The sequence below is a fragment of the Castor canadensis genome, chromosome 3, assembly GCF_047511655.1.
Source record: "Castor canadensis chromosome 3, mCasCan1.hap1v2, whole genome shotgun sequence".
Taxonomy (NCBI): Eukaryota; Metazoa; Chordata; class Mammalia; order Rodentia; family Castoridae; genus Castor; species Castor canadensis.
The window spans coordinates 74528573-74541238 of NC_133388.1; the positions used below are offsets into that span (position 1 = coordinate 74528573).

Consider the following 12666-nt stretch of genomic DNA (forward strand, 5'->3'; position numbering starts at 1 on the left):
GGAAGACTTCTCAGAGACAGTGATGTTGGCACCTCAGGGTAGATCCACATTTAGTGAATGACCATTGTTCTGCAAATCATAGGTTTATAGACAGTCATATGCATGCACTATGGCAAAAGCAAGTAAGCACACATCAAAGGAATCTAGGAACTCATCCTGAAGATGTCTTCCATTAATATAATATTGTTTAAATAATCTTATTAAGTGAAAAAGATTTTCTTATGAAGAACCTAATTAAATGTTGGAAAGAAAGTAATCTTAATATCAAGGAAAAATATTCTAATTTCTGGAAAATTAAAAATCATTTCACAGAGTTAAAAAATAATATTTGAAATTGACATACATAATAAATCAGAGTTACTTGATTAATCAGACAAGTGCTTGACTTAATAGTTACGAAAATTTCACATCAGCTTAAAAATATTTTTTTTTTTGGTGGTACTGTGATTTGAACTCAGGACCTACACTTTGAGCCAATCCACCAGCCCTTTTTTGTGAAGGATTTTTCAAGATAGGGTCTCAAGAACTATTTTCCCAGGCTGGCTTCGAACCTCAATCCTCCTAATCTCTGCCTCCTGAGTAGCTAGGATTTCAGGTGTGAGCCATTGGGACCCGGCTCAGCTTTAAAATTTTGTTTAGACTTCTTCATAGAATTTGAAACTATGAATTTTATTATTGGGACACACTTCATAGTTGTGTTCTTTAATCCCCTTAATTTGGAAATGATGAGGTTGAGAGACAAAGATTTTAAATGGACACATTTTCCACAATACACAAGGCTAAAAATATTTAAGAAAAAAATTCATGAATCATTTCAAAATATTTTCTCTGATTTAGGTAAAAAAAAAGTCTTGCATTTTGAAAAATATGAAAAAAAGGGGCAGGGTCTAAATTCTAGTTGTTCAGCTATAACAAGGTGGCAGGATACAAAATCAACTTACAAAAATCGTTAGCTTTTCTACACACTAACAATGAACAAAATGAGAAAGAATATATGAAAACAATTCCATTTACAATAGCTTCAAAAAATCAAATACCTAGGAATGAACTGAACAAAAGATGTGAATGACCTCTACAAGGAAAACTACAAACCTCTGAAGAAAGAGACTGGGAAGACTATAGAAAGTGGAGAGATCTCCCATGTTCATGGATAGGTAGAATCAACATAGTAAAAATGGCTATACTACCAAAAGTAATCTACATGTTTAATGCAATTCCCATAAAAATCCCAATGACATTCATCAAAGAGATTGAAAATCCTTCCCTAAAATTCATTTGGAAACACAAGAGACCACGAATAGCCAAGGCAATACTCAGCAAAAAGAACAATGTTGGAGGTATCACAATACCCAGCTTCAAACTATATTACAAAGCAATAACAATAAAAGCAGCATGGTACTGGCACAAAAACAGACATGAAGATCAGTGGAACAGAATGGAGGACCCAGATATGAAGCCACACAACTATAACCAACTTGTCTTTGACAAAGGCACTAAAAATATATGATGGAGAATAGACAGCCTCTTCAACAAGAACTGTTGGGAAAACTGGTTAGCAGTCTGCAAAAAACTGAAATTAGATCTATGTTTATCACCCTGAACTAGTATTAACTCAAAATGGATCAAGGATCTTAATATCAGACCTCAAACTCTAAAGTTGATACAGGAAAGAGTAGGAAATACTCTGGAGTTAGTAGGTATAGGTAAGAACTTTCTCAACGAAACCCCAGCAGTACAGCAACTAAGAGATAGCATAGATAAATGGGGCCTCATAAAACTAAAAAGCTTCTGCTCAACAAAACAAATGGTCTCTAAACTGAAGAGAACACCCACAGAGTGGGAGAAAACATTTGCCAGCCACACATCAGACAAAGGACTGATAACCAGAATATACAGGGCACTCAAAAAACTAAACTCTCCCAAAATTAATGAACCAATAAAGAAATGGGGAAGTGAACTAAACAGAACTTTCTCAAAAGAAGAAATTCAAATGGCCAGAAAACACATGAAAAAATGCTCACCATCCCTAGCAATAAAGGAAATGCAAATTAAAACCACACTAAGATTCTACCTCACCCCTGTTAGAATAGCCATCATTAGCAACATCACTAACAATAGGTGTGGGCGAGGATGCAGGGAAAAAGGAACCCTCTTACACTGCTGGTGGGAATGTAAACTAGTACAACCACTCTGGAAAAAAATTTGGAGGCTACTTAAAAAGCTAAACATTGATCTACCATTTGATCCAGCAATACCACGCTTGGGGATATACCCAAAAGAATGTGACACAGGTGACTCCAGAGGCACCTGCACACCCATGTTTACTGCAGCACTACTCACAATAGCCAAGTTATGGAAACAGCCAAGACGCCCCAGCACTGACAAATGGATTAAGAAAATGTGGTACTTATACACAATGGAATACTACTCAGCCATGAAGAAGAATGAAATCTTATCATTTGTAAGCAAATGGATGGAACTGGAGAACATAATCCTGAGTGAGGTTAGCCAGGCCCAGAAGACCAAAAGTCATATGTTCTCCCTCATATGTGGATTTTAGATCAAGGGCAAACACAGCAAGGGGATAGGACTTTGATTACATGATAAGGCGAGTGCACACAAGGGAGGTATGAGGATAGGTAGGTAACCCCCCTCCAAAAAAAGGTAGCATTTGATGTCTTCAATGCAAAGGAACTAATGCAGACACTTTAAAGCAACAGAGGCCAATAGGAGAAAGGGACTAGGAACTAGAGAAAAGGTTAGGTCAAGAAGAATCAATTTAGAAAGTAACACATATGTACATGGAAGCAGTGCTAGGAATCTCCCTATATAGCTATCCTCACCTCAACTAGCAAAACCCCCTGGTCCTCCTTGTTAATGCTCATACTCTCTCTTCAACAAAATTAGAGATAAGGGCAAAACAGTATCTGCTTGGAAGCGAGGGGGTGGGGGTGAGAAGGAGGAGGTGGGGGGAAAGGGAGGGGGCGGGGGAAGGGAGAGTAATGACCCAAACATTGTAGGCACATATGAATAAAGGAAGTAAAAAAAATAAATTCTAGTTGTTAACAAAAACTACATGGACGTAGTTTTAAATAAGTTTTGCCTGGATATTTTATTTTATTTATTCTTTTTATTATTCATATGTGCATACAATGCTTGGGTCATTTCTCCCCCCTGCCCCCACCCCCTCCCTTACCACCCACTCCGCCTCCTCCCTCTCCCCCCAACCCCCTCAATACCCAGCAGAAACTATTTTGCCCTTATTTCTAATTTTGTTGAAGAGAGAGTGTAAGCAATAATAGGAAGAACAAGGGATTTTGCTGGTTGAGATAAGGATAGCTATACAGGGCATTGACTCACATTGATTTCCTGTGCGTGGGTGTTACCTTCTAGGTTAATTCTTTTTGATCTCACCTTTTCTCTAGTAACTGTTCCCCTTTTCCTATTGGCCTCAGTTGCTTTAAGGTATCTGCTTTAGTTTCTCTGCGTTAAGGGCAACAAATGCTAGCTAGTTTTTTAGGTGTCTTACCTATCCTCACCCCTCCCTTGTGTGCTCTCGCTTTTATCATGTGCTCATAGTCCAATCGCCTTGTTGTGTTTGCCCTTGATCTAATGTCCACATATGAGGGAGAACATACGATTTTTGGTCTTTTGGGCCAGGCTAACCTCACTCAGAATGATGTTCTCCAATTCCATCCATTTACCAGCGAATGATAACATTTCGTTCTTCTTCATGGCTGCATAGAATTCCATTGTGTGTATATACCACATTTTCTTAACCCATTCGTCAGTGCTGGGACATCTTGGCTGTTTCCATAACTTGGCTGTTGTGAATAGTGCTGCAATAAACATGGGTGTGCAGGTGCCTCTGGAGTAACCTGTGTCACAGTCTTTTGGGTATATCCCCAAGAGTGGTATTACTGATCAAATGGTAGATCGATGTCTAGATTTTTAAGTAGCCTCCAAATTTTTTCCAGAGTGGTTGTTCTAGTCTACATTCCCACCAACAGTGTAAGAGGGTTCCTTTTTCCCCGCATCCTCGCCAACACCTGTTGTTGGTGGTGTTGCTGATGATGGCTATTCTAATGGGGTGAGGTAGAATCTTAGCGTGGTTTTAATTTGCATTTCCTTCATTGCTAGAGATGGTGAGCATTTTTTCATGTGTTTTCTGGCCACTTGAATTTCTTCTTTTTAGAAAGTTCTGTTTAGTTGCCCATTTCTTTATCGGTTCATTAGTTTTGGGAGAATTTAGTTTTTTAATTTCCCTATATATTCTGGTTATCAGTCCTTTGTCTGATGTTTGGTTGGCAAATATTTTCTCCCACTCTGTGGGTGTTCTCTTCAGTTTAGAGACCATTTCTTTTGATGAACAGAAGCTTTTTAGTTTTATGAGGTCCCATTTATCTATGCTATCTCTTAGTTGCTGTGCTGCTGGGGTTTCATTGAGAAAGTTCTTACCTATACCTACTAACTCCAGAGTATTTCCTACTTTTTCTTGTATCAACTTAAGAGTTTGGGGTCTGATATTAAGATCCTTGATCCATTTTGAGTTAATCTTGGTATAGGGTGATATACATGGATCTAGTTTCAGTTTTTTGCAGACTGCTAACCAGTTTTCCCAGCAGTTTTTGTTGAAGAGGCTGCTATTTCTCCATCGTATATTTTTAGCTCCTTTGTCAAAGATAAGTTGCTTATAGTTGTGTGGCTTCGTATCTGCGTCCTCTATTCTGTTGCACTGGTCTTCATGTCTGTTTTTGTGCCAGTACCATGCTGTTTTTATTGTTATTGCTCTGTAATATAGTTTGAAGTCAGGTATTGTGATAACTCCTGCACTGTTCTTTTGACTGAGTATTGCCTTGGCTATTCGTGGCCTCTTGTGTTTCCATATAAATTTAACGGTAGATTTTTCAATCTCTTTAATGAATGTCATTGGAATTGTGATGGGAATTGCATTAAACATGTAGATTACTTTAGGGAGTATCAACATTTTTACTATGTTGATTCTACCAATCCATGAGCATGGGAGATCTCTCCACTTTCTATAGTCTTCCCCAATCTCTTTCTTCAGAAGTGTATAGTTTTCCTTGTAGAGGTCTTTCACATCTTTTGTTAGGTTTACACCTAGGTATTTGATTTTTTTTGAGGCTATTGTAAATGGAATTGTTTTCATACATTCTTTTTCAGTTTGCTCATTGTTAGTGTATAGAAATGCTAATGATTTTTCTATGTTGATTTTATATCCTGCTACCTTGCTATAGCTATTGATGATGTCTAGAAGCTTCTGAGTAGAGTTTTTTGGGTCTTTAAGATATAGGATCATGTCATCTGCAAATAGGGATATTTTTGACAGTTTCTTTACCTATTTGTATTCCTTTTATTCCTTCTTCTTGCCTAATTGCTCTGGCTAGGAATTCCAGTACTATGTTGAATAGGAGTGGAGATAGTGGGCATCCTTGTCTGGTTCCTGATTTTAGAGGGAATGGTTTTAATTTTTCTCCGTTAAGTATAATGCTGGCTGTAGGTTTGTCATATATAGCTTTTATAATGTTGACGTACTTTCCTTCTATTCCTAGTTTTCTTAGAGCTTTTATCATGAAATGGTGTTGGATCTTATCAAAGGCTTTTTCTGCATCTATGGAGATGATCAAGTGGTTTTTGTCTTTGCTTCTGTTAATGTGGTTTATTACGTTTATTGATTTTCGAATGTTGAACCACCCCTACATCCCTGGGATGAAGCCTACTTGGTTGTGGTGAATAATCTTTTTGATGTGTTGCTGAATTCGGTTTGGCATTATTTTGTTGAGGATTTTTGCATCAATGTTCATGAAGGAGATTGGCCTATAGTTCTCCTTTTTGGAGGTGTCTTTGCCTGGTTTTGGGATAAGTGTAATACTGGCTTCATAAAATGTGTTTGGCTGTGTGCTCTTACTTTTATCATGTGATCAAAGTCCAATCTCTTTGTTTTGTTTGCCCTTGATCTAATGTCCGCATATGAGGAAGAACATATCATTTTTGGTCTTTTGGGCCAGGCTAACTTCACTCAGAATGATGTTCTCCAATTCCATCCATTTACCAGCGAATGATAACATTTCATTCTTCTTCATGGCTGCATAAAATTCCACTGTGTATAGATACCACATTTTCTTGATCCATTTGTCAGTAGTGGGGCATCTTGGCTGTTTCCATAACTTGGCTATTGTGAATAGTGCTGCAATAAACATCGGTGTGCAGGTTCCTCTGGAGTAACCTGTGTCACAGTCTTTTGGGTATATCACCAAAAGTGGTATTGCTGGATCAAATGGTAGATCAATGTTTAGCTTTCTAAGTAGCCTCCAAATTTTTTTCCAGAGTTGTTGTACTAGTTTACATTCCCACCAACAGTGTAAGAGGGTTCCTTTTTCCCCGCATCCTCCCCAACACCTGTTGTTGGTAGTGTTGCTGATGATGGCTATTCTAACAGGGGTGAGGTGGAATCTTAGTGCATTTTAATTTGCATTTCCTTTATTGCTAGAGATGGTGAGCATTTTTTCATGTGTTTTCTGGCCATTTGAATTTCTTCTTTGGAGAAAGTTCTGTTTAGTTCACTTGCCCATTTCTTTATTGGTTCATTAATTTTGGGAGAGTTTAGTTTTTTGAGTGCCCTGTATATTCTGGTTATCAGTCCTTTGTCTGATGTGTGGCTGGCAAATGTTTTCTCCCACTCTGTGGGTGTTCTCTTCAGTTTAGAGACCATTTGTTTTGTTGAGCAGAAGCTTTTTAGTTTTATGAAGTTCCATTTATCTATGCTATCTCTTAGTTGCTGTGCTGCTGGGGTTTCATTGAGAAAGTTCTTACCTATACCTACTAACTCCAGAGTATTTCCTACTCTTTCCTGTATCAACTTTAGAGTTTGAGGTCTGATATTAAGATCCTTGATCCATTTTGAGTTAATATTGGTGTAAGGTCATATACATGGATCTAGTTTCAGTTTTTTGCAGACTGCTAACCAGTTTTCCCAGCAGTTTTTGTTGAAGAGGCTGCTTTTTCTCCATCATATATTTTTAGCACCTTTGTCAAAGACAAGTTGATTACAGTTGTTTGGCTTCCTATCTGTCCTCTATTCTGTTCCAGTGGTCTTCATGTCTGTTTTGTGCCAGTACCATGCTGTTTTTATTGTTATTTATTTGTAATATAGTTTGAAGTCGAGTATCGTGATACCTCTAGCATTGTTCTTTTGACTGAGTATTGCCTGGCTATTCATGGCCTCTTGTGTTTCCGTATAAATTTCACAGTAGATTTTTCAATTTCTTTAATGAATGTCGTTGGAATTTTGATGGGAATTGCATTAAACATGTAGATTACTTTTGGGAGTATAGACATTTTTACTATGTTGATTCTACCAATCCATGAGCATGGATTTTATTTATATCCACTTTCTGGATATATTAAAACTAATTTCATGTTAGCCACATCACAGAACAATCAGTTAAATAGTTTTATATATATATATATATATATATATACATAATGTAGGACAGGAAAGAGTTGATTTCTTGAGCAATATTTCCAATACATGCAAAAACTGTGGACAGTTTAGGATAGTTTAGGAAGAGTAGATAATACTCTCCTGTTTGCATGAAGCCTTGTGTTTTCCAAGGGACTCTCATTATTACTTGTGTGGCTCCCACAGAGGGTGGAGGGGTGAGTGTTCCTGTCTCCAGTTTTCAAGGAGTGAGATTTAGAACAGTTCTGAGAGCTCAGGGCACAGTAGGCTTATGTCGTGAAGCTCACTCCTTCCTGTCTGCTCTCTGCATGTCACAGTGTAAGCTGCTGCTCTTTCCTCTGTGTGAGTGTGGTGGCATATGGGCTGCTAACGACTTTTCTTTAAGGGTATGATTTGTCTTCTTGAACAAAAGAGGGACTTTATTAGGAAAATACAAGGGTTCTTTCAGGGATTCCAACAGCTGTAATGGGTCAATAGCTAGAAGCACACTTTTCTCAAGGATGGAGCATGGGTAATCACAAGCTTGTAATTCTGGGTTTTCATAATTGCAGAGTATGTCCCAGAGGATAGTCCTCTTCATGCCCTGCATAGGGTACTGGAATGTGAACTCAGTTACTTTCTTGGGCAGGGTGGTGGTACCAGGGCTTGGAATTTGCCATTTGAAGCACACTCCTGCCTTTTTTCCTTCAGTTATTTTTCAAGTACAGCCTCAGGCTTTTTGCCTGGGGCTGACCTCAGACTGGAAACTTCTACCTACCTCTCCTGTGTAGCTAGGATTATAGGTGAGCATCACCATACCTGGCCCTCTGCTTGCCTTTTGATCTCTATAGTCGGTTATGCTGGCCTCAAACTTGTTAGGTACATGCTGGCAGACATTCATGAGCTCATTCAGGTTTCTCTGAACTTACTCACCACCTGAGGAGCACCTCAAGTCTGAATGTGCAAATTAATTTTGTTTTAAAGGGTAGATCATAGTGCAGAACTTGGGGCCTTGTGCTTTCTACGCAGATGCTCTACCATTTGAGCCATACCCCAAGCCCCTGGATTTTTCACCATCAGGTAATTTAGAGAGAATTTCCTAGGGTATGGTCCTCCTTGAGTAACACTAATGTTACACATTGCTTATCTATTCTGGTTACCTGGACTATTTCCAGGGCTGTTTTCCTTTCATCTTCCATCACTGAAGACTTCAATTAGATATTTTTCTCTCTAGCTCCTGGTCCTCCTCCATCAATGGGTGGTTCCTGGGATCTTCAGGTGATATAGGTGGAAAGGAGATTCTGCTACATATAACTAATGTGTGATGAAGGAGGAAGGAAGGGACACTAACTCAAAGTGGAAGATATTTAACAGTATGTGTTGTAGTCTGACTATGTTCTTTCAGAGTTCATATACTGAAGCCTAATCACAAAAGTGATGATGTCAGAAGCGGGGTCTTTGGGAGATGATGAAGTCATGAGACCCTGACCTCATGATTGGGATTAATGTTCTCATAAAAGAGGCTCCAGAGACCTGTCTTCCCTTCCTGCTATGTGAGGTCACATAGAAGATGCCAGCTCTGAGGATTAGGTCCTCACAAGACGTTGAATTTGCTGGTGCCTTGACTATGGACTTCCCAGCCTCTACAACTGTGTGCAAGACATTGCTATTGTTTATAGACCACCCACTGTAGGGTATTTTGGTATAACACCTGATATAGCCTAAGACACGTATAAACATCAAGATTTGTTTTCAACATTTCAAAAATTTATATGTGTCATGACCAAAATATTTACTGAACAAGAAGACATTGGAAATCAGCAGCTAATATTATATTTAATGATGAAAGACTGAATGTTTTCTCCTAAGATTGGGAGAAGGTAAGTTTCTCTGTTCTCATCACTTCTACCCAACATTGTCCTAGGGATTCTAGCGAGAACAATTAGACAAGAAAATAAAATAAAAGACATCTAGATTGGAAATGAATAAGTAAAACTATCATGATTTGCAGATGATATCATCTTGCAAATGAAAATTCTAAGACATTTACTAATAAACTCAAGCAATTTAGGATCTAGATAAAGTTTATAAATTCTTATAAACTTATAATGAATAATCCAAAACTCTCATTTAAAATAGCATCAACAACAGTAAACAGCAATAAATTTGGGAAAATAAATGCAAACTATACTCTAAAAAACCACAAAATATTGCTGAAAGAAATTTAGAAGGCTTAAAAAATGTGGGCTATATTCATAGATCAGAAATTTAACCTTGTTAAGACAGTAATTGTTCAAGTTGATTTACAGATTCAACACTATCAATGGCAGAAATTAGCAATCTAGTCCTACATTTCATAGGAAATCCAAGGAACCCTGAATATCCAAATACTCTTGAAAAAGCAGGTCAAAGTTGGAGGATTCATACTTCCCAATTGAAAAATATTCTACAAATCTTCAGGATAGAGTGATCTTGACATAGAAATAAATGTATAAGCAAAAGGAATAGAATTGAGAATCCAGAAAAAGGCATTCACAATGGTCCCAAGACAATTCAGCAGGGGAAAGAATCATCTTTTCAGTAAGTAATGTTAAGACAACTGACTATCTGCATGTGAAATAGTGAAGTTGGAACCCCCTACTTCACACCATTTTTTAAAAAAGTTAACTCAAAAGTAGATTAAAGACCAGAAGAAAACTTAGAGGTCAGTTTCTGTGACTTTGGTTTTGCCAATGATTTCTTAGATATGACAATAAAACACAAACAACTAAAGAAATGATAGCAGACTTCATCAAAATGAAAAACTTTTTGCTTCAGAGGATACCCTCATGAAAATGAAAAGATAACTCCCTGGTTGGAAGAAAATATTTGCAAACCATGTATCATATATCAAGGGATTTGTATCTAAAATATATAAGGAATTCTTACAACTGAACAACAAAACAAATTATCCAATTAAAAAACAGGCAAGGATCTGAACAGATAACTCTCTTTTGAAAATATGCAAATGACAAATACATAAAAAGACTCTCAATAAAATAAAAAAAAAATGAGGTAGCACCTCTCATACACTAGAAGGATTGATAGAAAAGACAGAGAACAAGTGCTAGTGAGGATGCTAAGAGATCCAAATCCTAACACAGTGCTGGTGAAAATATTAAATGGTGCATCCACTTCGGAAAACCATGTGACTATTAAATGCAGTTACCACACAATCCATCAATTCTGTTCCTAGATGTGTACCCAAGAGAAATGAAAACAGAAGACCAGACAAAAACTTATAAGTTAATGTCCATGGCACCATTATTCATGATAGCCAAAAATGGAACCAATCCAAATGGCTATCAATTGATGACTGAATAAGTAAAATGTGATATATCTATACGGTAGATATTAAGACTCAATAAAACTGAATGAGGTACTGATACATGTTACAACAAAGGTGAACTTTGAAAACATTGCTCTAATTTAAAAAAACAAAACAAAACAGTCACAAAGACCACATGCTGTATGATTCCATTTATGTGGAAAGTTTGCAATAGACAAATCTCCAGGGACAGAAAGTAGATTAGTGAATACCAAGAAGTGCAAAGTAGGAGAAGGGGGGAAGAAAATGGAAAGTGACTGTTTTTTTCCAGGGGTGTTGAAACATTCTGAAGTTGATCCTGATGGTAGATACACAAGTCTGTAAATATGTTAAGAGTTGTTGACTTATACACTTTAAATGAATGAATTGTGTGATATGTAAATTATATCTCAGTAAAGCTGCTGTCAAAATAAAAGAAATAAAGGACATTGAATCATTCTAGCAGTGATAAACAGTGTTCATGATAGAGATATGGGAAGGCTTAAGCACTACTTTAGAGGGTACAGGTTGGATCCTGACTGCTTTTGGGAGGGGAGCCCTTTAAGGAGTTGCTGATGGCATCCCATGTAAAGCTTTCTCCTTCAAGCCCTCTTCTTTTCTTTGGGCTCTTTGTACGCATACCAAAAGCCAATTTAGTTCAAGAGCAAAGGGACAAGAATACAGCGATACAGGTCTATCTTATAATACCCAAGATCTGGATGCAGTCTATCTTAAAATAGCCAAGAGAAGGTTTACAATTGGGTCTCAGAAGAGTAAAAAAACAGAACCTACAAAGCCATCACTGTTTTGTTTCTCTCTCTCTCTCTCTCCCAATCTGATTTTACCTGTCTTTTGCTCATGTCCATAGGAGGGAGGGCATCTTTTAGCACCCTCCAAGCCACTCTCATTGCAGCTACACAGAAACAAACTGACTTCCCTCAACTCCTTTGAAAGGAATAAGAATCTGGTCCAGTTCAGGTAAGTTGTCTCCTAGTACAATTAGCAATGATGTATGGGTGGGAGCCCATGCAAATATCTCCCGATGCCCATGTTAAGAAATCTGAAGGCACTTATGAGAAATGGCAGTAGCTTGTGGATTGCACACATATCTGAAAGTGGCCTACCATGCATAGACAATGCTAATAATGACAGTAATAATGACAATGCAAGTGTGGTGATGACTTCTTCCTTCTATCAAGGACCTGCCTGTTTAATCACTATGTTGGTATTTAACATCTATTAGCTCATCAAATTCTCACAATTCTAGGAGGTAATATCAGCAGACCCATTTTACAGATGAGGAAACTGGTATTTAAAGATGTTAAATTATTTTCTTAAGGTCTCATAGGACTCTTTCTTCTTTTTCCCCCTTCCTTCCTTCCTTCCTTCCTTCCTTCCTTCCTTCCTTCCTTCCTTCCTTCCTTCCTTCCTTCCTTCCTTCCTTCCTTCCTTCCTCTCCCTGTCTTTTTTTCTCTCTCTTTCTTGCTAGGCAGACAACACACAATTTTATTTTTTGGCAGCACTGGGGTTTGAAATCAGGGCCTCACACTTGCTAGGCAGGTGCTTTACCACTTAAGTCACTCTGCTAGTCCTCTCTCTTTCTTTTCTCTTTTTATTTCTTTCCTTCCTTCCTTCCTTTCCCTCCCTCTCTCACTCCCTTTCTTCCTTTCCTTTCCCTCCCCTCCTTCCTTCCTTTCTTCTTTCCTTCCTTTCTTCCTTCCCTCCCTTCCTTCTCTCCCTTCCATCCTTTCCTTTCCTTTCTGTCTCCCTTCCTGTCTCCCTCTCTCCCTCCCTCCTTCCTTCCTTCTTTTCTTTAGATCATCCTGCTGATTAATAGCCCTGTGCCTCTACCTTAGCC

The 12666-nt window shown here is 38.0% G+C and overlaps 1 pseudogene; it reads right to left on the bottom strand.

Moving 5' to 3' along the window:
* Window positions 1–8192: 8192 nt before the first annotated feature.
* LOC109680523 (DNA-directed RNA polymerases I and III subunit RPAC2-like) lies at window positions 8193–8714 on the bottom strand (annotated as a pseudogene).
* Between the last annotated feature and the right edge of the window lie 3952 nt (window positions 8715–12666).